Raw genomic sequence first — 9052 nt, forward strand, 5'->3', positions numbered from 1 at the left:
TAGGTTTAAGTTGCATGTTCCATGCTCATCAACAAATATATAATAAGAGAAATATGTCCAAATTTTTCAAAATTTCTTTATTTTCTTTATTTTTTGTTTTCTTTATATTTCTAAATTTGTATTATTTATTTATGACATTATAAAATCAATCCTCCTCACTATTTGTTCTTTTAACGTGTGTCGGAGAACCCCAAATATTCAAGTGTCTTACACTTGGTTTCTTACCGGTCCAAAGCTCATAGGGAGTCTTCGGAACTGATTTGGTTGGAACCCGATTTAGCACGTAAATCGTAGTATCTAATGCATAACCCCAAAAGAATGTGGGTAACTCTGAGTGTACGAGAAGTGATCAGACCATATCCAATAAAGTCCGGTTCCTCCTCTCTAACACACCATTTAGGTGTGGTGTAGCAGGAGGAGTTAGCTATGATACTATCCCGTTGATATTCAAGTAGTCCCTTAATTCGTTAGAGAGATACTCGCCACCTCGATCCGATCGGAGGGTCTTAATTCTCTCCCCAACTGCTTCTCGACCTCTTGTCTTTGAACTTTTCAAAAGATTCAGACTTGTGTCTCATTAGGTACATGTAACCATACCGAGAATAATCATTGGTAAATGTTATAAAGTAATGTGTTGGTTATTTGTCCTGACACTCATGGGACCACATACATTAGTATGTATAAGATCAAGCATGTCTGTACATCTTTCAGGCTCACCGTTAAATTATCATTTCGTCATCTTACCCTGAAGACAAGGTTCACAGGTTGGAAAATCTTCTACAGTTAGAAAATCCAAAGGACCATTCTTTACCAATCTTGTGATACGATCGATGTTGATATGGCCAAGTCGGTAATACCACATGCACGTGGGATTAACTGTATCACATGTTCTTTTTTTGGCGATGTCGCTCGACGTAGTTTTGGTTATGTTAGTTTCTAGAGAAGGATGGAGAACATAGAGACCATTCTCAAGTTCTCCATATGCGATGAATTTGTTATTTCTTTTAATAGTCATCGTATTACTAAAGAAGACAGAGTATCCATTCGCACACAGTTTTGAAACAAAAATCAAATTTCTTTTCAAATTCTGTACATAAAGACAATCTTTCAGTACAATGATTCCTTCTCTAAAAATTAACTCTACAATTCCTATGGTTGTAGTTGCAACAGTTGCAGAAGTCCCCAAGTAAAGAATCGCCTCTCCGTCACTCAATCTTCTGCTTATCCTGAACCCCTGCAGTGAGTTACACGCATGAGTCGATTCCCCGAAGTCAATACACCAGGAAGCAAAAGTTACCAACAAATTGGTTTCTATGATACAAGATTCGAAATTACCTTACTTTTTGGATTCCAGGTACTGAGGACAGTTCCTCTTCCAGTGGCCAGCCTATCTGTAGAAGTGACAAGCATCTGAGGCTTTGTCCTTCCTCTGCTTTTTGGACTTTGTAGCTTTCTTCTGAGGCTTTCTCTTTGCCTTCCTCTTCTTCTTGCCCAATTTACCGGCTTTAACAAGAATGGCAATGGGCTCATCCTTCTTAATCAATTCCTCAACCCTCTGCATGTTGCAGTTCATGATGAACTGATTGAAGGAATGAGGCAAAGAATTTAGGATGGCATCTACCTTGGTCACATGGTCCAACCCGGATCCAAGAGCACCAAGTTCATTAATATAACCCATCATCTTGAGACAATGGTCATGAACCTGCTAGTTCTTGGACATATGTGCGGTCATGAACTGTTTCAAGACCTTCTGTCGAGTAGAACAATTCTCCTCTCCATACATCGTCCTTAAACTATCCAAGATATCCTTGGACAATTCGATCTGATCGAACTATCACTGTATCGGATTATCCAAGAATGCTATGATGTAGCAACAGGCAAGGGAATTTTTCTCTTCCCATTCTTGGTAGTCCCTCCTACGGGCCTCAAAAGCCCTATCACTCGAACGCTCCGAGGTAGGAATTTTAGCTACTTTGTCCAGTTTTTTGGATGTCAGGACCAACATAAGGTTATGGTACCAGTCAACATAGTTTGGGCCCTTAAGTTTGTTGTCGTCCAACAATTTTGCGAATTGTCCATTTGCCATTTTTGATAAAAAACAAATATTAGTCCACAACCTAATTTGATTCATGTTATCTACATAGATATGGCTTTTAATCTATGTTCCATTTCCATTTATTCATCTTTAAGATTTCCCTCCTATCTCAGTGATGGTGACTATGAATTATGTCTTTGGAAATGTGGGAAATCACATAGGGTACATGGAGCCAACTGATTCAGTTGCATAACCCCACCACCTTTCTGTGAAGGATCATATCCACTCATCGTATGAGTTTTTCCTTTGGCCTCTATTAGACAAGGTTCATGCCATTTTAGGTTAAACCTTTCTGTTCAGTGAGTGCTCACCCATCATATTCGTGAACACCAAGGTACCGTGAGAGAGTCTTCCATTTTAGGATAGGCCCCTCCCACATCGGCCTATGACACCCCTATCATCTTATGAAACATTCCAACAAATCCAGCAGCAAATGGATAGCCCAATTTTATGGTATGTTTCCTCATTACTGAAGGACCCATCTTCACGCTAATGATGAAAGGCCTTTAGAGAGTTCATCATATGAATCTCCCTATCACATGCACCCATATTTCAGGAGGGAACAAAGTTGTTATGCCCTAATTTAATTTAGGTCAAACCAAAGTGGCTCCCACTGACTTTCATAAAGCCAGATTTCGATGGGCCCTAAATGACTAGGGTTCTACATAGTTTCTCTTGAGGAGGTGTGGGGCCCACCATGAAGGGAGGTCATCTAATGACCTTAATGACACCATGGCAATGGTGTGCATTTAGCCATGGTATGTGCAAGAGCCACTATTGTATCGGCATGGGCCAAGTACTTATGGCCCATGAACGTTGCACATCACACATTCATACATCACATGCAGGGATAAAATTGATCCAATCAATTAATATCTGTAAAACCCATTATTAAAGCCTATAGTAGTTCATAATATTACTGATTAATATTATCTAGGTATGTCGGTTGAATAGCAGCAGTTCGGCCCATATAGCTTTTATGCAGTTAATAGGCTAAAGCAGTTTTAACACATTAAAATTAGGTTTTACAAGTGTGGGAAGAATTACACCTTACAATTAACCATCAACTCATGGACCCACGAATGAAAAAATAGGGTTGAGAACAACCCCTATCGATCGATAGATTTGGTCCAACCAGTTTGGTCCAATCTGGATCGAATGGGTCTATGGTTTGATTTTTAATTCAAGAACTAATTCAATATTATGATCTGAAATTAAATTACTGATAAAAGACATTCAAGAATTAGTATAAGGGTTGTTCGTAGATCTGCTACCCTGCAAAACAGAGGTTAGTTCGTAGCTTACAGTTTCTCAAACTGTAAATCGCAGATAGTCAAACCCTAATATGCGAAAATCCTTCCTTCTGCGTAATCAACTTCAATCTTGATTGAAATAAAATAGAAAAACCCTAATTTTCTATTAATATTACATGAAATCGAATTCCTATACATTTAGTCTAAAATTAAAAAAAAAAATTAATTACAGGTTAGAATGTAAAAGAACTATAAAGTGTAGATTTCTTGCACCATTAAAGACTTCGATCTCCACCGTACGAACAAACATTTTGTACATAATGAAAATCGGTGGCATTTTTTATCTTTGCCTCAAATGTTGCAGTTGTGCTTTGCTCTGTTGTTTCTCGCATTTTTTGTACTATTTTTGCACTTATGCTTTTGTTGTCGAAGGGTCCTTGCCCCTCCAAGAGAAAATCACAGCGTGAGACAAGTATAGTTTTCTTTGGTTTACTTCACTTTGCACGTCAGAAGCATGGTAGAGGGGTGGCCGAGTGACTGGGCCAGGGCTTGCCTAGCCTACCACCCTTCTTAGAAGTTCACTTAGGCAAGGCCAAATTGGCATGTGATGGGGGGAGGCCAAAGTGGAGCATGAGGCTCACTTGGCTCTCCTCCCTTCGAATAACTAACAAGATGACCTGTTAACGTGAGAGTGGGGCCATGGCTGAGCTAGGGCTTGCCTATCTCCTAATCTTCTAAGTATTGGTTTCAGTGAGGCTGAAGTGGCTTGCCTTATTTAGGGGTGGTCGAGATAGAGCCTGCCTTATTAGGGGGTGGCCAAGACAGAGCTGAGGCTTGTCTGGCTTCATGGGGCCTAGATAGAGCCGAGGCTCACCTGGCTCCCATATCCCCGCATACTTGTTTCGACAAGGTCGAGCACAACGCTTCGAGGTGGCTGACTTCCTTTGTTGGTAGTGCTAAGTGTGAAAGTTTAGGAGACTAACTGCCACTGAGGTGGGGCGCTGAGGCACATGAGGCCCTTGACCATCCTGGTGTATTCTGATGCATTAAGTCATAGATACGGTGTTTTCTACTTATTTGCTAGGTCTTGGTGTCAATCTAGCGAGGGGGTACAGTCCTTGGAGGAGGCCGTGCACCCCTGCCAGTCGCGAGGCTGAGGAGGAACTTAGTAGGTACACGCACTGAGCATTGAGCTGAAGAGGAATTTTGCTTCATTCCTCAATAATTTCAAAAAGATATTACAATCATTTGTAGTATATCCAGAGATTCTCTGAGTTCCATGTCCAAGGTACAAGTTTTCCATCTAGGTATTTCAAGTGAAAAGTGTCGAGACCGATAACTTGCTTGATTTTGTAGGGGCCTTTCTAGTTGTGGCCCAGCTTCCCTACTCTGGGTTTGGGGACCATGACTTTTCTAAGGACAAGGTCTCCTACTTGATAATGTCTTTCTTTGACCCTGGAATTGTAGTAGCAGGCCACTCGCTGCTGGTAAGCGGCTAGCCTTATCTATGCTTGCCCTCGGGCTTCTTCTAGCAAGTCTAAATTTGGTCTGAGGGCTTCATCATTTTTAGTTTCATTGTACATCTCAATATGGAGTGTCGGTTGGCCGATCTCTACTATGATTACTACTTTTGTGCCATAGGTTAAGCCAAAGGGAGTTTCTTCCATGGCTGTCCAAGGCATAGTTTGAAAAGCCTAGAGTACAATGTTCAGTTCTTCAGCCCAAAGGCCCTTAACTCGGTCCAATCTAGTCTTCAACCCTTCCAGTATTGTCCTGTTGGTGACCTCAGCTAGGCTATTGGTTTGAGGATAGCCTACCAAGGTGTACTATTGCCTGATACTGAAGGAGGCACACCACTCCCAAAACTTGGTGTCATCAAATTGCTTCCTATTGTCAATGACCAATATGTAGGGTAGGCCAAAGTGGCAGATAATGTTTTTCCAAAAGAAATTTTGGATGGCTAGTGCCGTGATGGCAGCCAAAGGTGGCTTCTACCCACTTGGGGAAGTAGTCTACTGCAACAATGAGGTACTTTCTACCCCCCGTGGCTAGAGGAAAGGGGCCAAGGAGGTCCACTTTTGCACCATTCTAGTTGGTGTGGTGTCATAAGTTGGTGTCATAAGTTGGTCTCAAGAGTCATGGGTTATTGAGGGTTGAGAGAGTGGTGGCCAACCGGTGTCATAAGTTGGTGTGCCTCTAACATGGATCACATTTTTGCACCAATCTATTTGCGTCCTTGTGGAGGGTAGGCCAAAATTAGCCCTACCTTAGGGCTTTTTGGGCTAGGGCTCACCTATCGAGGTGGTTACCGTAGATGCCTTCGTGAATTTCTTATAGTACATAGTTGCCCTCCTCTAGACAAAGGCATCGGAGGTAAGGCAAGGTGAAGGATCTTCGGTACAACTTCCCTTCTAGTGAGGTATAGTGGGTTGCTAGTTGTCTGAGTCATTTTTCCTCATTTCTGTTTTTAGGCAACTGTCCAATTGATAGGAAGTTGATGATGGGATCCATCCATGAAGGTTCAGCCTCTATGGGGAGTACTAGGACTTCTTCAATGGAAGGCCAAAGTGGCTCCTCGACATGTATGGCCTGGGAGTTCTGCTCAAGGTGCTTGCCAAATTAGAAAGGGCGTTGGCTCATGTGCTCTCCACTCGCAGGATCCATTGCAAGGAGAAGTGTTGGAAGTGGTGGGCTAAATCTTGGACTTTTGTGAAGTACTTGGACATTCTTTGTTCTTTGGCCTCGTACTTGCCGTTCACTTGATTCACTTGTGTGTCCAAAAATGTATCGTTAACCACTTTGGAACACCAGTTTAAGCACTTATAAATTTTTCTGATTCTCAAAAAACTACTAACACAGTTAAGGGATGAGAATGGGTCATATACACAGGGAAGCGAGGAAAAATTAATATGTACATAGATCTGGACAAGAGAATATAATCGAGAATTGCAGAAAATAAGAAAGTAAAATCTATAAGTGCTGAAATTAAATGATTCAAAATTAAATAAAAACAATAACTAAAATTCAAAATTTAACAAAGTGTAGAAATCAACAAAAGAACTAAAAGACATAAACAAAGTTGATGTAGAATTCGAATCCAATGGCGGTAGCTACAAATTGGTCGGACAGCTTGTAGGAACCCCTCCTCACAAGAATCAGGGATCCTTCCTTTCTATAATTGTCGAACCCCTCGAGACACCTTAACCTTGAACTGGATGAAATCAAATCTGCAAAATAGAGAAACAAACAAGAATCAAATCTAAAAGAATACTGAAATAAAAATAACAGAAAAGAAAATGAAGAAAATAAAAGAGTGGTTGATCAGATCCAATGGTGATAGTTGCAGATTGGTTGAATAGCTTGTAGGAACCCCTCTTGACAAGAACTGAGTGTCCTCCCCTTCTACAACCCTTGAACTCCTCAAGAATCCTTAGCCTTGTAACTGGGTGAATTGACCAACCCCTTATACAAGGCCCCTGGGGTCCTTTTTATAGTGAAGGGTGGACATAACTGGGGATAGAGAGAAAGAGGGGGTGGCAGCTGAGTTTTAGCAAAGTTATGGGGCGTTAAAATGATTCTGGGGTGATCCTAGGGCAGAGAATAAAAGAAGAGGGAGCCCAATATTATGTAGGACTGAGATTTGGGTGCCCTGAAATGAATGGAGGAGATTGAGGCACTTAGGGTTGAAAGGTGGAGATTAAAAGAGGTAGGTGGTGCCGTAGAGTGGATGGCTTAGATAGAAGATGGAATGTAGGGCTGAGATCTAGTGGCTTGGGGCTGAATGGTGAGGATTAGCAGTTAGGTGGTGCCCTAGGTTTTAAAAACTACAAAAAGAGTGCCCTAGAATGAGTGGTGGAGATTAGAAAGAGTGTAGGGTGGAGATTAAACAGTTGGGGGCAGCTAGGATTTGCTAAGGAGGAAAAGAAAAGTTTAAAAGGCACCTATGATTTGCTTAGGAGAGGGAGCATGCTAATACAATAGAAGGGGCGCCATTCTGGGATTAGCAAAGAAGAGGCGCCCTCTTGCTCTCAGTTTTTTATGAAAATACCCCCTCTCTCAACTGGACTTCACACCAACTTCCCAAAAGCTACATTTCAGCCATGAAACTTTCTCAGTTTTCCACAGAATTTGCACAGAGACCCTTAGAGGTCACAACATTGAATTCAACAAGGAAAATGGCATACTTTGACAATTCTAAGGCCAAAAATACCCCTAAAATGTTGCTCTTAAGGCATCAAAATGCAGAGTTATCATTCACCACCAGCTGAGAGCTGCTAAAGGCTTCGACATGTGAGGAGCCGAGGTCCCTAACTAGCTGGAGACCAGCGAGGAGAGCCTCATACTCAGCTTCATTATTTGATGCTGGATAGTTGAACCTTAGTGCACATTTCAGGACAACATCATTTGGTTGTGGAGGATGAGGCCCGCTCCGCTTCCTTTGGCATTGGAGAAGCCATCAACAAAAAGCTTCCATCGGGGTTGAGCCTTATCGTCCACATGATCCCCCTCAGCATTTTCTAGGGGATGGCGAAGGGTTCGGTTGAAAGTGCATTCTACTATGAAATCTGCCAGAACTTGTGCCTTGATCATAGGCCTCGGCCGATACCGGATGTCTACCTCAGATAACTTGATGGCCCACTTTGTCAGTCATCCCAAGGTATTGGGTTTGGCAAGGACAAACTTGAGGGGTTGGTTTGTCAGGACCACTACAGATGGAAATATGGCCAAAGTTTCCTTTCCAAAACCACGAGGGTGAAAGCCAACTTCCCTACCTTGGGGTACTTGGTTTTGGCATAATAGAGGACCTTGTTGGCATAATAAACTAGATTCCGCATGCTATCATCCTTGATGAGGACCGAACTAACTGCTTCATCCCCGGCCGAGAGGTATAGGTACAGGGTTTCCGCTTCAGCCAGTCGGTAAGGATGGGAGGTGAAGTAAGGTACGCCTTAAGCTCGTCGAAGGTGCACTAGCACTCTTTCATCCATTGAAACTCTTTCAGCTTCTTAATGGCACAGAAGAAGGATAGGCAGTGGTTCGCTGACTTTGACATGAAGCAATTGAGCGCTGCTATTCATCCGATGAGTTATTGGGTTTCCTTTACTATCCGCAAGGGTGCCATGTCTAGTATGGCTTGTATCTTCTCAAGATTAACCTCAATGCCTCTCTGAGTGATGATGAAACCTAGGAATTTTCCTGATGTGATGCCGAAGGCACACTTGCTGGGGTTGAGCTTCATATTGTACTTCCGCAAGGTGTCAAAGGTCTCGGTTAGGTCCGAGATGTGGGTCTCGGCCTCTAGGCTCTTCACTACCATGTCATCCACATAGGCTTCGACGTTCCTCCCCATCTGCTCTTTGAACACCTTGTTAATAATGCATTGGAAGGTGGCCTTAGCATTTTTGAGGCCAAAGAACATCACAGGGTAGCAGTTTGTGCCATGTTTAGTGATGAACGAGGTCTTCTCTTCATCATATGGGTGCATCTTTATCTGATTGTATCTAAAGAAGCCATTCATAAAGCTAAGTAAATCGCACACTGTAGTGGCATCAACGAGGTGGTCTATCCTCAGCAAAGGAAAACTATCATTGGGGTAGACTCAGTTAAAGTCTATGAAATGAATACAGATTTTCCATTTCCTGTTAGCTTTCTTTATCATAACCACATTTGATAACTAGTTAGGGTAGTGTACTGGCGTGTTGTC

Source organism: Nelumbo lutea, chromosome 3, assembly GCF_056320005.1.
Source record: "Nelumbo lutea isolate HS-2025 chromosome 3, American lotus-T2T, whole genome shotgun sequence".
Classification (NCBI taxonomy): Eukaryota; Viridiplantae; Streptophyta; class Magnoliopsida; order Proteales; family Nelumbonaceae; genus Nelumbo; species Nelumbo lutea.